The sequence below is a fragment of the Rhinolophus hipposideros genome (genome assembly GCF_964194185.1).
Source record: "Rhinolophus hipposideros genome assembly, chromosome: 11".
Taxonomy (NCBI): domain Eukaryota; kingdom Metazoa; phylum Chordata; class Mammalia; order Chiroptera; family Rhinolophidae; genus Rhinolophus; species Rhinolophus hipposideros.
Window position 1 is genome coordinate 27,664,155 of NC_138057.1, and position 22,622 is coordinate 27,686,776.

Below are 22,622 nucleotides of genomic sequence, written 5' to 3' on the forward strand. Positions count from 1 at the left end.
AATAGGTTATATAAGGGCAGCCTTTGCCAAAAGGAAAATACCTTTGATGTTTAAATACAGTATATTTTAATTTCTTTGGTATTTAAAGAGACCTTTTATGTATTTATTTTTTTTTAAGATGTCTTTGGCATGCTTAGACTTGATGCAGCATAGAGAAGTGGGGGTAGCTTTAGCTTTACGTTATCAGAGAGGACTTAGGTTATAAAAGCATTTTCCTTACTATGAGTCTATTCTGGGAAGTAACCATTTAAAAAAATCCCCCACTTATATTAGTCACTAAAAGCCCTTTAATATTCAGAGTTGGTGGACGATGGAAGTGCTTAATATTTACTTTTCATAGAAGATGACTTTTAAATAAGTGACTGATTCTTTATTTTCTTTTCAAATGGAAAAAAAAGGAATCAGTCAAGTGTCTCTTTCATTTACAACTCTTTCTTATTCAAATGCATTCTAAATCTTTAGTATAGAACCAAGAGATTATGCTTGATCAGTTGGCATAAAGTACTACTAATCATTTATCTCCTTGCATTAGAGATATAAGTGCTTGCACATTCCTTAAGAAATGTTCATTAAAATTTTTAATGATTGTTCTTTGTAAGCTTTAAGTTGTTTGGTATATATATATAATTATTACCTAGAAATGTGGATGACCACATTTATTGATACTTAAACAGTGAGGGTAGTCTTTATGATATAGCCATGGCCCTCTCAACATTTCATAAACTGGGCATACTATATTTGAATGCCTAATATCAATGAAGTACCACTCAATCAGTCAAAATACATCCATTGAATATTTACTATGCTCTAGACTGAGCTACAAAGATCAAACAAGTGGTTTCTGCATTTTAGGAACTTGGGGTCTACAGACAATAGTGCTTTCTTTATTCATCCATCCAGTTTCAGATCATGCAGTCTTACTTTACAGTTTCATATTTCATAGTTAAAAATCACTTCAAGATGTTTTGAAAATAATTTAGTCAAATAACCTTTTGCTGTTGCCATTTTCTCCCAAGGAATCTGCAATCCAGGGTCACTCTATTTCCTTTTACCCAAGTGGCGTCAAGTTCATGTAAGTTTCAGAAATGTTAAAGAAAATTGATTATTTTTTTTTCCTAAGCTGGAGGACAGCTCGGACATTTATAACACAGATGAGCATTAAGATAATCCAAAAATGTAGTAAGCAGGATTTTTTAAATGTATTTTACTTTTAAAATTTTATTCCGTTTATTTTGACAGAAAACTTTTTCTGGAATTATATATATTGTATATGTATACATATATATACATATACATACATATATATGTATATATATACAATATATGTATATATATGTATTTCTGTATATATATTTAATGTATATATACATATGTGTGGAATTATATATATATAATATTATATAATTATATATTATATATATAATTATATAGATGGAGTTATATATAGAAAAAAGCATATATTTGTATATGCTTATATACATATATAATTATATATATGTATGTGTGTGTAAATATATATGTATATATACATATATATACACACACACACACATATATATATATATATATGTATATATATATATATATATATATATATTTAATTTAGGACTTTCTAATGGCTGTTCCCCTTTAGGAAGAGTAGAGAAAAGGAATTTGCAGACTACAAGACGTTTGTGTTTGTACTTTAAAGCAGGTTTAATCCATGTTCTTTTTCTCTGTGTTTCTAAATCACGGGCTCTCTTGTGCACATGCGAACATGTGTGTGAATATCAAAGTTCAGAATGAAAGCCCTTCATCCAAACAATCTCATAGGCTTACTCCCTTTAGATTTGTTCTTTATCTCCTTATTTCATCCTTTAGTTAAGGTTCTAAACTTCCTTCATACTTTTCACACTTTTTGTTTATTGGGAAATCATTCTCTTCCCAATTACTATCTACATATACTAAAACACTTTATTTTATCTAAGACTTGACTTCCTGTAATGCCCCTCATAGATAGATAGGTAGATAGATAGATAGATAGATAGATAGATAGATAGATAGATAGATAGATAGAAGTAGATGTAGATACAGATATGTATAGATATGTATGTATGTATATGTTTATATATATATATAAAACTATATATAGTTTTTTTTTGTTTGTTTTTTAATCTCCCAAAATTGAATTGCTTATTTTCCTGTGAATTTAACCTCAGTAACAGTTGACTTTTTTGTGGTTCTCTTTACTGTTTATGGAATATTGAACTGACAGAATTTATCATATGACTCTTCCTCATTTTCAGCCTACAGATTCCAGAACACCATTCTTTCAAAACTGGTACTTCCTGATTTACATAGGTGGTTAGGTTCATCTTGGAGGTCTTTAGTACTGGCCTTTCAGTGTCCCTTTCTACCTTATACCTTCAGAAGATTGTGGGCAACCTCAATATCCTCTAAATGATATCCTATACCCAAGACTTTCAAATTCCAATAATCTTCATTATAACTCTATTAATTGAATCATTTAAATGTATAGTCTATAGTAGCTTTCTATATAAAATATTTGATTTTCAATTTCAAATCTCTATCTCAAACGCATCCCTCTACCTAATCTATTAGAAGTTAACAGTCTCTTCAATCTTACTGCAACCCTTCATCATCTATTTTCTAAATGAAAGTTGTTTTAATTTTAAAAATACACAAGTTAGAAGAATTTTGTGGTCAATGACTTTGAAAAATTGTGGGATAAATGTCAATTCTGTAGAAATTCTTATAGTTTTCTTTTTTTAATTATTATGTTCTTATGCTTTACAAATTTCTATGATACAGATTAAATTTATACATTTTCAACTGGCTCCAGCCATCATCCATCTCACTCAATCACAGTCTCCACTGGTTTTTACAGTGAGAAGTTATGGGGACTTTTCTCTCTCTCTCTCTCTCTCTCTCTCTCTCTCTCTCTCTCTCTCTCTCTCTCTCAAGCCTGGTGTGGAGCTGGGACCCCTTGACTGTCAGGGGGGACCTCTACAGCTGAGATATTTCTCCCAGTTTTCAATTGCCACAAGCAGGTGTGGCACTGGCCTGTTCTGCATCTCCACCCCTCCTACCAGTCTGGAGGTGACTTCTTCTGTATATTCTCAGTTGTAGGACTTCTATTTAGCTAGAATTCAGGTGGTTTTTAATGATGGTTTTTCTGTAGTTTAGTTGTAATTTTGAGGTCGTTGTGGGAGGAGACAAATACAGCTTTTTCCTACTCTGCCATCTTGACTGGAAGCCCAGAAATTGTATATTTTAAGAGACTGAAAGATACCTCAAAATTTGGAAAAATGACATTTTTTCTTGAAACAATTTTATAACATTTTTCTTCCTTTATTTTCTTTTTAATTTCATACTCATCAATTACTTTTTCACAACAATCCCATAATATTATTATTTATAGAGAGAATGGAAACATAATTGTCTTTTCTCAAGTATAGTCTGATCATTTTGCTATATCAGTGGCAATTTTACTTGCTGTTTAGTCTTGAACCACCAAGTATTTTTAGGGCAAGATATATCAAATGTACTAAGAAATGATATGATACAATGGGAAACAAAACATGCAACTTCAAACACAGGCAGATTTGCTATTTGAAGTACTACTATCGCTGTATGCCTTACAATACCAAAATAATGATCAAACATATACATTTTGATGTCCAACACACACAAAAAAAAAATAAGGAAAAAAATTAGGCATGGCATTTTTATCATTGTATGTAGTTGATTACCTAGTATAGTATAGCCCCACTTTGACATCTTTTTTTTTACTAAGTCTCAATGAGAACAAATAATCTGCTTATAATTTGCTTGCATAATGATTCAGAAATCTCTACAGGATTGTTTTTGGCTCCACTTATTCTCCTCCGCTATCTACATACTTCCTGTGCTGAGTATTAATGGACCTCCATACTGTGATCAGACTTCTGGCCTGCCTTATAACTTCATTTCTCAAAACTGAATGAGTTGACACAGGATTATTCCTGACAATGGGGTCGTTTCCCATAACTTACTTCTGCAAGGATATTATTGCAATGCATAAATAGACCTTTTTATTCCTAAACTAAATATGTGTCCCAAATATCTTTTCAGCCAGATTGGCAAATACATGCAGACTCTCCAACACCATAGGATAGAGGCAAAACTGTGACAGATTGGAAGGCAGAGTAGAGAGACCCAGCAGCCTTAACCAGTGGTTAATACACTTGAAACTATTGCAAAGGTGTAAGATTATGTGAAGCCCTGCCGTGTTTCATCCCAAGGCCTTAGCAGTAGCCTGTGCCAGTGAATACCTGAGATCAAGCTTCTTGGCTCCAAGGTAAAGCTGCCTCCCCTGTAGCCATTCACTGCTTTTAGACCTGTGGTATTTCTGATGTAGATCGTGGCGACAACATCGCTTTTCTTTGGCTTTTATGGTCTCTTCTCTCTAATGCATTCTCACTCAGCACTACCAATAAAGTTATCTTTGAAAACACCAGTTTGGTTCCACGGTAGTGTTGCAAAGTAGATGGATGTGACCTTGAGAGAGTTAACTGGGTTGAGTCACTTACTACCTGTTTGACCCCAAATAAAACATTTATTTTCTGTAAGCCTTGGTTTTATTTTCTGTAAAATGAGGAGCATAGTATGTCTTACCTTTTTTTAGGGCTTCTTTGAACATTAGATTAGATCTCACATGTAACATAGCCAAAAAATAATATTTTTGTTACTATCAAGACACATCTCCTCTATTAAAGAGTCCTTGTCTGATTAGCTTAGTATCAAAGATTCTTCAATCACCTTTCTTTTTTAGTCTCCTACATTGTGCTTCATGTGCATTCTGTGCAATAGTTGTATTGACTGTCCCTATTATCTGTCTACCAAATACATTTACTTTAAAGACTCCAAATCTTTATGTCACTGTCGTTTTGTCAGATGCCCACTCCTTTGTCTGGCAACAACCTAAGCATTCTTTGAGGCCCCGTTCATATGTTATTTCTTGGTCATCACAGGCATAATGAATGGGTCATCACAGACATAATAAGCACTTAATCTATGCTTTCATTTGAAATACTGCATTCATACACTTATCACATTGTTTAATAGTTAGATGATTCCCTGTCTAACTCCCTTGGTGAACTCTGAATACTTTGAGGGCAGGAAATGTGCTGGGTACGATAATATTTTTAACCTAGCATAGTGTCTGGCATAAAATAGATCGATAAATGCTGGTGGAATTAGATTCAATCCCAGTACTCCTTGCCCTTTATTATTCCCTAGCTCTCTTGAGTATTCTTTTGTCTTAGGTAGTGGTAGGTTTCATTTCATAAAATATTTCCAGTGTCATTTTAACTAAAAGTCAGTTTCATCCTTTAAAACTTTGTAGTGGTGATTTTTTTTTATATTAATATTAGTGTTTATTCCATCCTTTATGTTCTTTTCCTTAAAGTTGACTGAAACTTGAAATTTAATCTGATGGAAACTCAGTAAGGATTGCTAACAAAAATAAAGAACAAATGAGGTATGTTTACTGTTCCATAGTTTTGTTCTAAGATGACATGTCTTGAGTTGAATTTGAACCATTTCTTTAAACATTGCATAAAATGGTTAGTTTTTCCCCTCCGTCCGGATTTAGGTATAAGATGTATATCAGAGGAATGAATTTTGAGTATAATAATTTATTATGATTTTTCCTGAGAGCAGTAATTATAAGAACATAGGCGATTTAGTAAAGGTATTTAGCAATCGTATCTATCTAGCTAATTATATTTATAATGTATACATATGTGTGGGTGTTTTAATACATTAAGTTCAGCTAGTTTTCTGGTAATGAATACAAAGTTATGGAGTTGACACAGGTAAGAGTGTTACTTTCTGTTTGTGATGGAAGGAGAACTGATTCTGGGTGGTGAACACACAATGGGATTTATAGATGACGTAATACAGAATTGTACACCTGAAATCTATGTAATTTTACTAACAAACGTCAGCCCAATAAAAAAAAGAAAAATAAATAAAATGGCATTAATGTAAAAAAAAAAAAAAAAAGAAAGAAAGAATCTTTTTCACTATTGGGAAAAAAAACAACTCTCAAATGGATCAAACAGCACATTTTATAAATAGAGATGTTAGTTTTATTCATAGTAAATCTGTAGAATGATAGACTATTCAATTAATATCTGTCTATTATCATGATAACATATTTTTTTTAGATATAGGAGATTAAAAAATAATTTTGTCATGGCAAAGTAATGACAGGAATTTCTTACAGCTTAATAAGAGCATAGTTTTCAGCCATCTGGGTGCAGTACATAAATGCAGACCATATCCGCCAGTTACAAGGTCATCTCTGTACCCACAACAAATGAGCCAATTTTACCATTTAAACTTGGCATATGCTCTCAGAGGTGTTGATTGTTCAAAATACCTGTTTGCCCAAGGCTATTAAGCTTAAAAACTGCATTTTAATTGTCCTTTATATTTAAGCCCTGTTTAATATGTCAAATACTTAAGAGCTACTTACAAACACCATTAAATTTTATCACTAATTACTAATAACAGGAATGAAATGAGCCCCTGTCTCAGCTGCTTTCGATTTTGGGTTGCACTTAATAAACAGTTGCTAAACATTTACTGGGGGCATTTGGATTCATATTTTCAATGAGTTATTACGATTTGTACTCTCATATAGTTGTCTGAAAAAGCACAGGACTTGAAGACAGTTTATTTGAATTTGAAGCAATGTATGTAGCAATAGCTTCTATTTTGATATCAATTTTCAGTGTGACATTAATTGTCTTATATATAAACAGTTCTGTTTTTGTTTCAAAGGCTACTAAGATGTGAATGCTGGTGGAGTGAATAAGGATTTTTGCAAAAAAGTTGAAAATCATTAGATTAAACTGACAAAAAAGAGGGCTCTGTGGGTTTTAATGATTCCTTAAAATGACAAAAGCTTTTAAAGACCTGAAACTCTGGCTTCTGTAGCCTGTTTGTCTCTGTGGGTCTTTGGCTTGTGCTGCTGCTGAAGGTCCTGGCAGAGTTTTAAAGTGAAAGCAAGGCAATCAAATTTGCAAAATGGTTTGTTGCTATCTGCAAAACCATTAAATAGCCTCACTATTTTATAATAACAGGAATTGTGGATTTGGGGATGTTTCTCACTTAGCAAGAGTGCACTCATCTGACTGCCATATGAAAAGGTGTGAGAAAATGTATTTAAAAAGTAATGTGATAGAAAAATCTTATGGAACCTTCTCATTATTCACTCCAAGGTGATTAATCATGTGATAAAACACTTTATTTTTGGTTACCCATTCAATTTCTATATAAATGTATAAGATGTTATCATTATCTTTAAGATCAGGCTAGTTGAAATCTAGATACAGTGACTCTAATCACTCAAATTATTTTCTTTGATTTAGTACAGATTTGTTATCTAATATTTGAAAGTAGAGCAAGAGACATTTAAAAAAAAAATTAAGTTCATAAGCTTAAAAAAAAAATCTTATAAGATAACCAGAAGATGGCAGCATGGCAACTATTTAGAAATTTGATAGCTTGTAACTTCCATTAAAGGAAAAAGTTTCTGGATTACTGTAAATAGTACCCAATTATAAAATTTTCTTAATATAAGAAACATAATTAAAAGAAAAGACTGTTAGTAAGATCTAAATAATAGCTTGACCAAAGCAGAATTACAAAGGAACAAAACTAGGTTCTTCTTCACTGCAAATAATGTAGAAGATGAAAGAGAGACAGTAGAGGGAGAATATCAAGGCTCTTAAAAATGTGCTTTCAGAACATTTTAAATTATCTTGATAGAACCTATTATGGGAAAGAAGAGACTCTTAAAATTCCAAGCAAGATGAGCCCTGATATTGAAATAACCAATTAATTCCGTCTAAGCCATTAGGAAAGAATTAAAGGTTATTATTATAATTGCACAGGTTCAAAACAGAGTCCTTAAATTTATCATCTTTAAAGCCCATTTCAGCTTTTAAAAAACAGACAGCTATGATTCTATGATTTTATGAATCCTTTATAGACCAAATATGTGCACAGTTTATGTAGCACTCCTGTACACCCCCCTTTTTATTTTTAAAGGTGTAATCCCATTATAACACAATTAATTAAATACTTCTGTATAACAGAAAAAGTAATAATTTAAACCTCAGCTGAGTATCTACACATTTATAGTAATATAGAACATAATGAAATGAAATTTCAAAAAAACATGTGCTATGTATTAAATCCTCCCTCTTCTTACCAAATACACCAAGACCTATTCAAATTTAACTAATCACCATGCTTGTTATGAAACTAGTTTTGGTTTTCACTTATATTAGTAAATTGGTATATTCATTCAAAATTTATTTATCGCCTACTAGAATACTTGGTATCATTGAAGACATTGACAGGAATGCATTATAAGTTTTGGATAGGATCCATTAAACAATCATAGCAGGAAAATATAAAATATAATAATTGGATAGGAAATCCAAACATTTTGTGTGAATGTTCATATAGTCATTATACTTAATAACAAAAATAATTGTTCATATGTATTGTTTAAGTCTCTGTCCTTTTTCTTAATTTGGTATAATGGATATAATAATTAATTAAACTTATGTTCATACATATGAAACTGGTATTGAGTTCACAGGATGAAAATATCTACAAGCAAGATTCTTCACGTAATAAATCACAGAATAATTATCAAAATACTAGAGATAAAGCCACTGAAGAATCCAGGAAGAGAGATGGTTTCTCCTTATTTTCTCCTGCAGTGGGCAGCAAAGCCTCAGTTAGGTTTTGAGATTTCTGAGAGAAAAGGAAAAACAACTGCTGAAACATTGGATGGGTGCTGTTCTCAGAGCTCATATGGGAGAGGTATTTGGGGCAGAAAAACAAATCCAATGACGCTGATGATTATGATACGCATTTTATAAAATGTTTTACTTTTTGTTTCTCGCTCTCTTTTTTTTTTTTCTTTTAAAGCATCTAATACAGTAAGCCATAAGCATAGTCACTTGAGACTCAGTTAATTTAAATCTAAGGACAGGGTGCTAATGAGCAATAGAGTCAGGATTCTGAGCCAGATATGCCTGTGCATTAGAGTCAAAAAACAAATGGGAACACATCAGAGAGGTTCAGGCCTAAGAAAAGTTTTGATCCTTTAGAGTTAACAAAGTATTTGTATTACTTTAGATATTCCACAAATATAAATACAATATCTATTCAAGTGCCTAAACTCAATGTTTGAAGGCAAGAATAGAATTGAAGCTCATCCAGGGCATTTATGCTGTAAGAGAGATTTCAGTAGCCAGATGATTTGTTCACCATAAATTGTATTCCCACTTGTCTTGCTAAATTCCAACTTAAATTAAAAACGTGTTAATCCCATCAGTAAATGATGAGTTCCTCCTGCCCCTCAGTAGAGTCTTGGCCTCGCGAACAGAGAAAACAATGCAGGATGAAATATTTTGGAGCAGACAATTTATTATTTGGGTCTATTTATGCCCTATGAACTTTCCTTGCATGACATCCAGTCACTCACCCTGTTTAGGTTGATATGCACTGAATAAAAAATGGACACTTATCTATAGGCTTAGTCATTCCACTTTGATTAACCTTGGTTTTGTGTCACAGCTTTTTTCACCTGGAATAGGGGTTGTTTCCTGAAATGTTCTAATAGCCAATCCCTTTTTAGAAGAGAACCGTAGAAACATAAATCACAATATAAAGTAGCCTACATTAAATGCTAAATGTAGGCAAAGTCAAGGAATGTTATAGCAGCCAGCCAGCCAGCCAGCAAATATTTATTAAGCAACTATTATGGGTTAGGTTCTGTCCCAGGCAAGATAGCAATAAACTCAGCAAAGGAATTTGAATAAATTTCTGAGAGCATTAGAGAGAGACACTGAAGACTTTTCAGCAAAGTCATGACTAAAGCAGAGGACACTTCTGTCCATATCCACTTTACATTTAATTTTTCACTTCAGGTGAAGAATATGAAAGAGCCCAATGCTTGATGAAATACCTCATTCCTCATCGTACATAAACCTCAGGTGAATAAAACAATACTCTTTAAAATCTGACCAAATTTGGCCAAATTTTAAAATTTTATAGATGTTTTAAAATGTTATAAACCACACTGGAGCCCACATAGTGGCTATGTGATTTGTTTCTGTCTCCCCTTTAGCTAAATGTTCGTTTCTATTGTATAATATTAATATGATCTTTTGTGTCTACATAGTAAAAATATTACTGCCCCTTAATGAAAGAGCTATTTTTCTATTCCTTATTCTTTTACTGACATGACTTTTCATAGTAGAAAGGATGGCCAGGTACTGTTCTTCTATACATTGACATGTGCATAAAAGAATAAAAGGGAAGAAAAAATCAGACTTTTAGAAAAATTGTAACTTTGTGGTTTATTTATACTTCATGTCCTGAAATGTCTGCTAATTAGAAGAGAAAGCTGCATATATTGTTCAGATTTAAGTCTTCTTACTTTTCTGTGTCCTTTGGAGCTTTGATCTTTCATGGGTCTTTGCTTTGACCTTTGGTGATGCGATTCTTTTATCCTCTTTTCTCTTATACACCTTATTAGGTGTCCCAAATCCCTTTTATCTGATATTTTTTCAGTCTCTCTTCTCTATTTTTTTTTCTGGAATCGTATTTAAATCTCTCATTTCTTTACAAAACATATATACTTAGGAAAGAAAATGTTAAGTTACCGTGACAAAGAAAACTGAAAGAGAAAACTAAATATATCAGTTAATTAAATTTTGGACCATAAGGGATTTGACTCTTTATTACTTAGTTGAAATAATTTCTAGATATTTATCGGTAAATGTTTGTCATCATTTTTAGGCATGTACCAGTAATATAGGAAAGTCACCCCATTCTAAGTTCCACTTGTACAGCCTAAACTATTAGTCATTATATATCAATGGCAAATTTGGACTTTTACCAGCTAACAAGTATGTGTTTTTAAGCTCAGTGATGTGTCGTCCTTTGTCACTCAGTCATTTCCTGCTGACAGTGTTATCGTTCCTTATGCAGTACTGTTTGTGCTCTTGTTTGAAGTGAAGTATTTTATTAAATAATTTATTTTCATGAAATATAGAGAAAACAGAAAATAAATGTGTGATTAAAAACAAAGTTAGTAAAGTTACTATTAAATGGGAATCTAGAACTTCTGTCCAACTGGAATTGATTTTAAAATACACTTACTATTGTTAATCCCAGCCTGGAATTTTACAAATGTGTTTCTCTGCCTCTGACATTCTATTATGCTGTTCTATTTTTCTTCCAGAGATTTAAAGTTCATGTTACAAAATTTCCATTACATGGTGATTTATTTCTTTTCTCTGCCTATATGACCTCATATCATTACACACAAACCTAATGATGGCAACTCTTCAAGTTCTTGATATTTTCTCAGTGAAGTTGTTTCCTCAACCAAAAAAATGCAAACATCAAACACGTAAATGTATCAATCACCTTCAAAATAATTTCAATTTATGTGATAATGGATTAGAGTAAGTATGTAATATGTAAATTATATAAACCATTTTTTCTAGATCTTCTTAATCTTTGTAGGTAGATACATTATAATAATCTCATAGTTGTTTTTGTTTTTTTCCAGTACATGGCATATTGTGGCAATGAGTAAATACTTGTCTTGACTGATGAAATAATAAAACAGACAGGATAAGATTGTCATATATTCAAGTGTAATAATGATAATAGAAAACACAGAGTTAAGCAATTAGTTTGGTTCATATTATTTATTATAAAATATGGAGGAGTAATATGTTCTCATCAATTTATTTGGAGGAGGCAAAAAAACTAGTATAATGAGTAATTATAAAATTCAGCAAAATGGTGGCACTGGAATAACTTGGTAGCAACAAAGAAAATTTTGTTGTGTGCTGGCTTCATTTACATCATTACTCACCTAAAGCTCAGTTATAATAACTTTAAATGTTTTTGAAATAATTTTAGATTAACAGAAATGTTGCAAAGAATGGTACAAAGAGTTTACGTATACCTATCATCCAGTTTCTCCTAATGTTAACATATGACATAGTCATAAATAAATTTCTTTGTGTAAATGTACAGTTAACATCGGTGCAATAGTATTAAGTTAATCATGATTCTTACTGAAATTTCACTAGTTTTTACACAAATATCCTTTGTGTGTTCCAGGATCTAAACTATGATCCCAGATTTTATTTAATTGGTATTTCTTTGGTTTCTGCCACTCATGACACTCATTAAGTCTTCCCTTGTCTTCCATGGCCTTGAAACATTTGATAAGCAGTGGTCATTTACTTTGGGGACGGCTTCTTGATTGGGTTTGTGCGATGTTTTTTCATGATTAGACTGAGACTATGCATTTTTAGTAATACCACAGAAGTAATATTATGTCCTTCTCAATGCATCATATCAGGGGATATATGATATGTTGTATTTCTCAGGGTATAATTAAGGTAGTATGTGCTGAGTCTTTCCACTGCAAATTTACTATTTTTTCCTTTGTAATGAATAAGTACATTGGGAGAGATACTTTGAGATTATGTGAATATCCTGATTCACTCAATTATTTTAGTATCCACTGATATTTATCACTGTGGTGTTTGCCTAATGGTGATTTTGTATCTTCCAATTTATATTTATTATTATATGAAAAGCTTTTCTTTTGTTTCTTAAATATTAATTGCTATTAATATTAAACAGAAACAACAAAATATGATTTTTTTTTATTTTCATTCCTATTTATTAATTGGGACTTTTCTTGCATCCCTTCCAAAGACTCTAGTTATATAAGACTAGAGTTCCTACTCCACAACATGTGTTTAGCTAAAGGCAATACTTACCGACATTGAATTTTTTTTCATGTTTTAAGCGAACACAGCTCCATTAAAGAACCAACCTTAGTAATTGCTTTGAATGAGTCAGTATGGACTGTGTTGTATCATTGATCTGCTAATTAGCGAATTTATTTATTTATTTATTTTTTAATGTATTATTTATTTATTTATTTTCATTACTAGCTTCAGGTGTACAAAACAACATAATGATTACACACTCCCACCATCACAAAGTGATAACCCCACCTAGTCTACTATCTATCTGACACTGTACATAGCTATTATAATACCATTGATTATATTTCCTGGTGTCTGACTTGAAAACTCCCTTATGAAAGTGTACAATAGATTTAGAAGGGAGTTTGTAAAACAGGAACAAAGCAGGAACAAAAACAGGAACAAAGCAAACCGTACAATGATTTGTAATTCTAAAATGTGACATTAGATTTTTAAAACAGATTTTTCCTTAAATAGCAATTATGTATTCTATAGTGGAAAGTGTCTTAATACCAACTAACTCTAAAAAGGATTGCAAGCTTAAATAAAACGTATGTCATTAATTTTTCCCAAAAAAGCCTGTAGAATTTCCACAGTACATTCTGTAAATTCTAAATATTTCTCTCATATGAGTGCTTCAGAGTTGGAAGGAATATTTTCTAGATATGTTAGCTTCCTAGTTGGTACACCTATACGTAGAATATGTCCCTTAAAATTAAATGCATAATGGGTCAAAAAGTCATACGAAATTTTACTTTCAGATACATGACCAGCAAATATGGCTTTGATCATGTTATAGGAAACATTTTGCACTCTTTTAAGCTTTCTGTACTTGTTTCTGACGACATGTTAATACAAATTGCATTGTCTTATTTTGTGACTTCTGCAGTGATTCAGCATTATCACAGACTCACAAGAATGTTTTCCCCCCACTATTTAAAATCACTAATGGATTTGCAGCTAACCTCTGGCTTCAGTCTCGGTCAGTTGCCTTCAGTATCACTTGTGTATGCATTGAGCTGATAAGTACTGTGGTTCATTTTACCCTTCAGCAAACCAAGTATAAGAAAAAAAAAAAAAAAAGAAAGTAGAAAAAAAAAAGGTGAATAATTACTTTAGCCTCAGATGAAGATGGTGAAAAAAAATCACTTGATTGCTTTCTAATTCTTGGTAAGGTACAATGAAATGAGGCCTTGGATGGGGTAAACAGCGAGAAAAGGGCCCCACAGTAGAAGGTAGAGGAGAAACTAAGGTGTATGAAGTAGCTTGTTTATACTCTTTATTATGGTTTCAATGGATTCCTTCAAGCTGCGTTTTGTTCTGTATTATCAGTTTGATAAGATTATAATTAAAATGTACATCAGAGTTTAATTATGGATTTCTTCCCACATAAGGGGCTGTTCCTCAATATTCCCAGTGTCATTGTTTCATATTACATTTTAATTTGTTAGTTTATCAGGAAGAACAGTGTACCCTAGCATATAAAGGATTACTCGTCATGACTCAGTAGGCTAACAAGGCTTTTGATGAAAGGGGAAGTCTAATGAAAAGAAAGATTCTACTCCTTCTAGGTCAAATTATTAACTCAGATATTTCATGCAAGAGAGAAATTGGAAATGTATTTTCTCATTGCACTGTACAATATGCTTACTTAAAAAATACTTAAACATAAAATGCATAGCCTATAATGGACAAGAAAATTTAATTTGAGAATATAATATATACACATAATCTAAAACAACAGCACTTTTAGAAATAACCCTTAAGAATTACCACTGCATGGAAGAATGCTTTTGATATCGTTTCTTCTTTTTTTTCCCAAAGAATAAAAATTGTTTCTGGTAACATGGTAAGAATTTAAACAAAATGGTTAAATATAAATATAATGCTGTAATAATGAATGGTGCTTTGGCTGTTTACCTTCATGTACTTAAATTTCATGTACTTAAATTTCATGACTTTATATTTTGGGCTTGTCTACTCAGATATCTTGAACTAAATGCAATGTAAGTTAGTTGAAGATATTAATAATTAACTTACTAGAAATATAACATTGGACTAGGCAGGTTCCGAGGAAGCAGATATACCAACCCCATAATAAGAATATTTCCTTTCATGTTGAGGATTTACTAATTATTCAGCATACTGAGTATTCAACATTCAATTTCAGCACTTCAAAAAGAGTATTACTTGTTAAACAATTGAGTTTTATAATAACTCTGAAAACCTGATAGAATAGTACAATTAAGGCGGTAAAACTCCATGTGTCCTTATTTTATCTTCCCCATGAATTTGTGCTGCTTGTAGAAATTCTTCTCCAAAGACAACATGTACTGGATGGGGAGGTCAGCACTTAGGGGTCCAGTTTTCAGTCTGCCACTGATTATGTGTAGCCTGAACAAGCGCCTTAACTTTTCTCAACCTAGATTATGGCATGTGTTAAATTAATAATTTGTAATTTACCTTAATTTTGAAAAGTCCATGTTTTTCCATAATCTTTTCAAGGTGCTGATGGGTCTGAAGGGATTAGGGATTTTTTTGAAAAGCTTAATCATATCTGCTTTTTAAATTATAACTAATAATGGCTTCAAAATACATTGTAATGATACATATCATTATTTTTACTGAGAAACTACCATGTTCATTTGTGTGTGTGTACACACACACACACACACACACACATACACACACATACAGAGAAAGGAATATTTTTAGGACAAAGATATATAAGTTGAGATCTGACAAAGCATGGAAGTTAGCCAATAGATAATAGGAGGAAGTAGTATCTTAGGAAAAGGGAGTGTGTAAACACTTACTGGACAGAAGAAATAGTCCTTTTGAGAAATTCTAAAAGTTTATTAAAAATTAGCTTCAATTTCAAAAGTTTTAACCTGGTTCAGGTAAAGCAAACTAACATTTATTGAGCACATACTGTTCCATGCAGAGTGTTTGGTGTGTTAGACTTGTTGTGTTAGTTGATATGTTTGTTGCATATCTTCACATAGTTACACTCTTCATAGGACGTCACCTAACCCTTCAATTAGGCAACTATTTAATATTGGATAATTTGATCTAATTAATCTAATTTTCTTCTTCTAATCTCACCATTATCTTTTATTGATGAATTGCAGTTAGCCTTTATTACTGCCCTTGGAATATTCTCTTTGTCCAGGCTTTTCTAACATCTTCCTTCTAATATTCAAATGACATTTAGACAGTAGCTCATGTACAAACAAACCTCTTTTGGCTGATTGTGTTGAAGAATGTGATTTGTTTTTTTCTTTCAGTGGTACTCCGATTCTTTTCAGGCACTTAAATTTATGCATTTCACTTATTACAATACATTTTACAAGGAACAGTGAGATCATTCTTTAAAATAAGTATAAAATATTGATATGTTTTAAAATTATATATGTATCTTCAGAAGATATATTTATTCTTTGAAAACTAAAACACACATATATGTATGTACATTTGTATATGTTGTGGGGATATATTAGAGGAAAGTGGTACCAGACGTTTGTTGGATTGTTTTCTCCTTCCAAATAAAACTTCTAAACTTAAAAATTAAAAAACAACAAAAAACAAAACTATTTTGAGCATCTTGTTTTATAGCAGATCTGAAACCCAAAGAATAGAGTGCTTCTAGTTTCCCTACTTTCAGTTTCAGTGCTTTTGTTATAATGCATGTTAGCCGTGATAGCATGTCTATTTAAAAAGTGACCTTGTATATGGCAAGGTATGCATTTCTAAAACTGCTCTTCAATGGTGCCCAGACTATCCTCACATGGATGCTGAATTTAAAATGTATTTTTAGAGGATGACTAGAAACTTGATTCCCTGGATTTATGCCTTTTAACTCAGAGGATGGGGGAAAGTATGTACTGACTAGAAAATGTCTGCATAAAATTAGCTGGCTATTATCGAGTTAACAAATAAGCCCTTCTGCCTGGTGTGCTATGAAGTGGAAGTGAGTGGTTGTTAGAATGAGGATATAAATGGTGCTTTGCAAAGTTATATTGATCTTTCTTTTTGTTTTCAATTTAAGGTTTTGAAAAAAGTAATTTTACAGATAAGGAAAAATCTAGTGAAAGTCACCATCTCTATTCTAACATGTTATGGCTGATTAAGTTATTAAGCTAGCATGTTCAGTTTTATGTTGTAAGGGAAAGGGGAGTAGACTACATATGTTTGGGTATATCTCATTGCATGTACCAAAAATAACAACTAATAATAAATTGGTTTATGAAACGTATGGTTCAGTTTACATCCACTCATTCCAATCAATGTTTCTGAGTGCCTACTATGTGCCAGACATTGTGTTTGGTGTTAAATAAGGTAAATCAAGAGGCAAAGTCCCTTGTGTTTAGGAACTGACAAATGTTTTGGAAGAGATGCACCTTTAAAGCAATAATTGCAGTGCACGGTTCCAATACAGGAATGCATTCCATGCAAGAGATACATATAATAAGTTCAGGAGGGGCATGGAAAGGGAGATGGTATAAGTTGAGCTCTGAAGGACTTAGCCAGAGTAGGGTCTTAGCCAGGAGGAGAAACAACAGAAGAGAACTCAAGGAACAAGGAACAGAATATGAAAAACATGAGTAACAAGGAACAGAATATGAAAAACACAGAAGTGAAAGAGAACATAGCATATTTGGGGAAGAGCAAATGGTTTATTTATTTATTTATTTATTTATTTATTTATTTATTTATTTATTTCTGGAGCAGAAGGGTGATATGGGTGAATGGTGGGAGATGAGACTGCTGAGCAAATCAGGAGCTACTTACTTCATGAATGCCAAAACCAGGAAGTTTATGTATTGTCCAGGTCATGGGAAGCTCTTTTCAGAAGTTACTGAGAGATGTACATGAACAGAATTCACTTTTTAGATAATCTCCCTATAATAAAATGGAAGATGGAGTGGATGAGGATAGAATCAAAGACAAAGAGATCAATTAGAAAATTATAGCTTCTAGATGATGTGTGAACCTCCCAGCTCCCACTCTTCTTCCCAAAAAAAAAGTTTAGGTATAGAGCTATAGATATTCAAAAATGAGAGAATCCTTAGATGGCAATTCTAATTATTTCATCCCATGATGAAGAAAATGAGGTCAAATAGGTTAACTGACGCTGAAAGCCAGAGAATTTCCTACAAAACTGGAATTTAGTAGCCTGATCTCCTTTCTTAAAAAAATAACGGATTAAAATTCACAAGGATCCAGTCCTTCAGCTTTAGAGAAATATTTGAACTAATGTATTAATGATGATGTGTCTGTGTTAGCAGTACCATAAAACAGGTGACCTTCATGGACAAACCTCTCTGTGGTGAAAATTAAAAAGACAAAGGAAAATGAAATCTGATTGTTAAAGTAATTAGTTGATGATCCTGTGGGGTGACAGGTCCATAAGTGCCAGTTATCGACTGATGATAATCGAGCAGTCAAGTCTCCAAAACAGTGCTCACGTTCAGCTTTCAGAAATAATGAGGGGCCTTCTTCCTTTTTGCAAGGTGCTAATGCTACATTCTGCATAATGACATGCAGTCCCAGCATAATAACACTGCTGTTCCACATCGATTCCACTATTATTTTATCTGCTGTTGCTCTAGGTTCTGCATTTTTGAAGACCAGGCACTTACAAAGTGCTACCATGAACAGGACAGGGAAATACCATTATGATTAGACCTTATTGAGTTATTCCAGACTCACCATATTGTTCACAAAACTTGCATAAATAAATATATGAAGCATATACCACACAGTAGTGATGAGTGTTTATGTACATTTTTTAATACCCCCATCAAGGCTTCTATCGGGGTGCTTAAATCATATTTAAAAGTATAATCTGCCACCCAGGTTGTTACTGGCTCCTTCAAACTAAGGATTTCTGTACCTGATACATAGAACTAATAGTTCATACAGAGAGTGACGACTTCATAGGTGCACAAATCTATTCAGGTGGGTAGCCTTACTTGACCATTGAAGTTGATAATATACACTGTGAGATTACACAGATAACCAAAATCCCCAGTGAGGAAACGTGATTGGACCAAGAACACAGGTTAATAAATGGAAGAACTAGTACCTGAGTCCTACTACCCTAGCCCCAACTCATCACTGTGTCCATTATGCCCAAAGGAATTTGCTCCTTGGACAAGATATTATTGTTTGAATAGTGAAATAATTCCTGAGGGACTTCAGTTTCTTAAAATGTATATATGTATGAATATTCTCCAAAAATTCAAGTTTTAGAAAAACTGAATTTTAGATACAATTTAGTCCTGTAGGGAGGTGAAGTGGAAGTCAGTCTTGGAATGTTTCAGTGATCATGGAGGGCCAAGTAGCACCTGATGATTGAAGGTTGCTAGCTGTGGGGTACACTGTGGCTTCGTACCCCTGGCACCTGAAATCTGTAGTTGTGCCAGCAGAAGTTCATCAGAGAGCTATGCCAGGGAATAGAGGCCTTAACACAGAGACACATTGATTGTCCATTTACATGGGTGGGGCCAGCCCATTTCTCTTGTTTCCAGAATAGGTAGAATAGAAGATGAACATTGCTTCTGTGGAATATATTAACATTGCTTTTGATTGTAAAAGAAATAGAGTGGCCATGGCAGAAAATACAGAATGATGTATGGAAGAAAATCACCACTCAGAGAGAACCCCCAATAGCATTTTCACATATTTTCTTCCATGAGTTTTACCTGTACATATTACACCAAAAGGACTTTACACATGTATATTCACAGTTTATAGAAATAATTGGGTGGTGGAAAGTACCAGGTGCCCTGGTGAAAATTTTGGCTCAGGATGAGCTGGCATTCATGACCATTTACCATTTGCAATGCTTTCTTCATTTCTTGGTATATGAATTTGCTAAACTCCCACTTGGTGATCATGGTGCAACAAGGTTTAGACTGTCCTGTTACAATAAAATGATGTGTGTACCTTATATCAAAAGGGTAGAATGAAGTATGCAATATCCTTAGTCTTCATGTCTTATGTCATGAGATACTTTGTGATGCCTCCTGTAGGGAATAAAGGAAGACTGCCCTTTGATCCTCCAAAGGAGAAAGGGAAGTTGAAATTGGATATCAGCATTGTCAATTATGTTTAGTGTGAAAGAGAGGCAGGTCACTTCAAGAGTGAAACCATTATCAGGTTGTATTCACAGATCGTAACCATGGAGTACCTCTTTCTCTCTGCTCCTGAGATGTTGGAGGACTTTGCCAAAAAACCTTTATAACTCATGTTTGCTTCTTAGAATTCTGAGTGTTTTACTAACTTACAAAAAGAGATTATTTATTTTGGGGGGAGGGAGAGGGAAAGGAGTTTGACAGAGAAAAGGGTATTCTTGATTCAGGTGGTTAATTTTGTTTTATACAATGGAACTTTATTATGTTCTGCTCTTTTCACCTAAAATTGTGAAATATGCTTAATAGTCCCATGCCATTAAATTGTTTTTGAAAACACAGTTACAAATAAAAGCATACTATTCCCTTATCTGTGAGAACAACTCAGTTTATCTAATCTATCATAAAACATTTAGCTTGTTTCCTTTTGGGGAGAATGAGGCTATTATAAATAGTAGTGAAATGGATTATCAGAGCACATAACTGTTTGTAAACATCTGTTGATATATCATTTTGAGAGATTCTCAGAAGTGAAATAAATGGGTGAAAGGGAGCAAGTATTTTTAAGACTGTGATACAGGCTGGCAAATTGCTTTCCAATTTATACCACAACCAGTAATGAGTGAAGCTGGCAGTTTCCTCACACCTGCTCCTTACTATCAAAACAAAACATAACACAGAAGGCTTGCTTTATTAAAAGGTATTATTTCCTTTTTGTAGACAAGTACCCTCAACGACAGATATAGGCCAACATGTTCTCAGTAATTAAAATCAGGTCTCTTTCTTCAGGTCAGGAGTGGATCAATTTGAGAGTGCATTTGGAGAGACAGGAAAGGGAAGCTGTTTCCAAGGATACACAACCTCTTGAAACCTAGGAACACCATGACAGCTTCAGTTATACAAGAATCCTATGAAAGAGACAGATAAATATTAAATGGAAAGTGGGAGGACATTGAAGATAAAATTTACCTCTGTCACATGACCATGTACAGCTATACTCGAACTTTGGAAATTACCAATTGTATTAATGTCTTAGGTCTGGCATAACAGAATACCACAGACTGGGGGCTTAAACAACAGGGAAAAAAAAAAGTGTTTCTCATGATTGTGCAGGCTAGATTTCAAAGATGAAGGTGTCTACAGGGTTAGTTTCTTTTGAGGGCCCCTCTCCTTGGCTTGTTGATGGCCATCTTCTCTTTGAATCTTCATATGGTCTCTCCTCTGTGTGTCTCCATGTCCTAATCTATTCTTATAAGGACATCAGTCACAGTGGATTAGGGTCCATTTTAATGACCTCATTTTAAGCCTAATGACCCTTTCAAAGACATTTTCTCCAAGTACAGTCACATTGTAAAGTATTAGGGGCTAGAATTTCAACATATTAATTTTGAGGGGATGGAATTCATCCCATGACATTAATATTTTAAAATTTCTTGTTTCTCCTTAAACTATAATATATAGTACGCTGTTCATGATGCTTACCTATTTGTTTGGTAATTATTATGGCATCATTACTGTCTTTTGTGAGGGAAAAATATGTGGCACACTGTGATCATTCTGAATTTATTTTGAATCTTTATGTTCACAGCACATCTGGTTTTATAACAAGTAAATACAAAAAATAGATTTTAATAGCTACATTTGGTCTCTTAAGTTTAGTTTGCATACTATATATAGCATCGCTGTTTGAGTACAGTCTACCTATTGAACTTGCTCCTAAAATTTGGTCACGCATCAGTAGGGAAATGAAAACAGAGTGAAAATTTCCTCTAAGATAGGTTTAAAAAGTTAAGTTGCTTTAAGGACTTCAAATTTAAATAAGATGATGTAGGGTAACTGCTACTACCCTTAGGATCTTATGACAGCTGTGACAGTGAAAAAAATGATGTAGCCTGGAGAAAGGCTTCCATGATAAGCTCTATGGCTTATGCTTACAAAGTTGACATAGGTGACACGATTACTTCCATTTCAGTTAAAAAGGGACACATCCAATTTTGGGCATTAAAGATATAAAGTTATATATTTCACAATATGAATAAGGTATAGAAAATAAAATTTAAAAATGCAGGTTCTAAATACATGCACTACTCATGTGTAAATGTATAAAAATTTACTTGTTTTTTAAAGAAATCGAGATAAGGAATGATATAAAATATTGATGTATATGGAAATTATATAGATATACTATATAGTCACTTAATAGACACGGAAAGTTAATTAATGTGGGAGATAAAACAAAATCTTGACCAACTCTAAGGTATTCACATTGTGCATCAGGGGCATAAATCATGTGGTACTCATTTAATTTATTTTAAAGTGAAATAGTAATTTGGCTGTGGTGAGATGATTGTTGACTTAGGTCTACCTCTTGTACTCAAATAACACCTCTTGTACTCAAAACATGGGGAGGATGTGTAGGTCCTATGGCACTGAATAGCTATGCATACTTGACCATTTCCAAGTTTGCTCTAAATAAGGACCTCTCTTTTGAATCACAGCAGTAACTGCAAATGACACTCTCCAATCCTTTCTGGCTTCCCTTCACCAATACTTTTCTTTCTTTCTTTCTTTCTTTCTTTCTTTCTTTTTTTTTTTTTTTAAGCCTTGA

At 33.0% G+C, this 22,622-nt stretch overlaps 1 protein-coding gene across 32 annotated transcripts in view; it reads left to right on the forward strand.

Moving 5' to 3' along the window:
* The window catches only part of PTPRD (protein tyrosine phosphatase receptor type D), a 2,053,994-nt gene that overhangs the window by 722,992 nt on the left and 1,308,380 nt on the right, over window positions 1–22,622 (forward strand). The window lies entirely within an intron of this gene.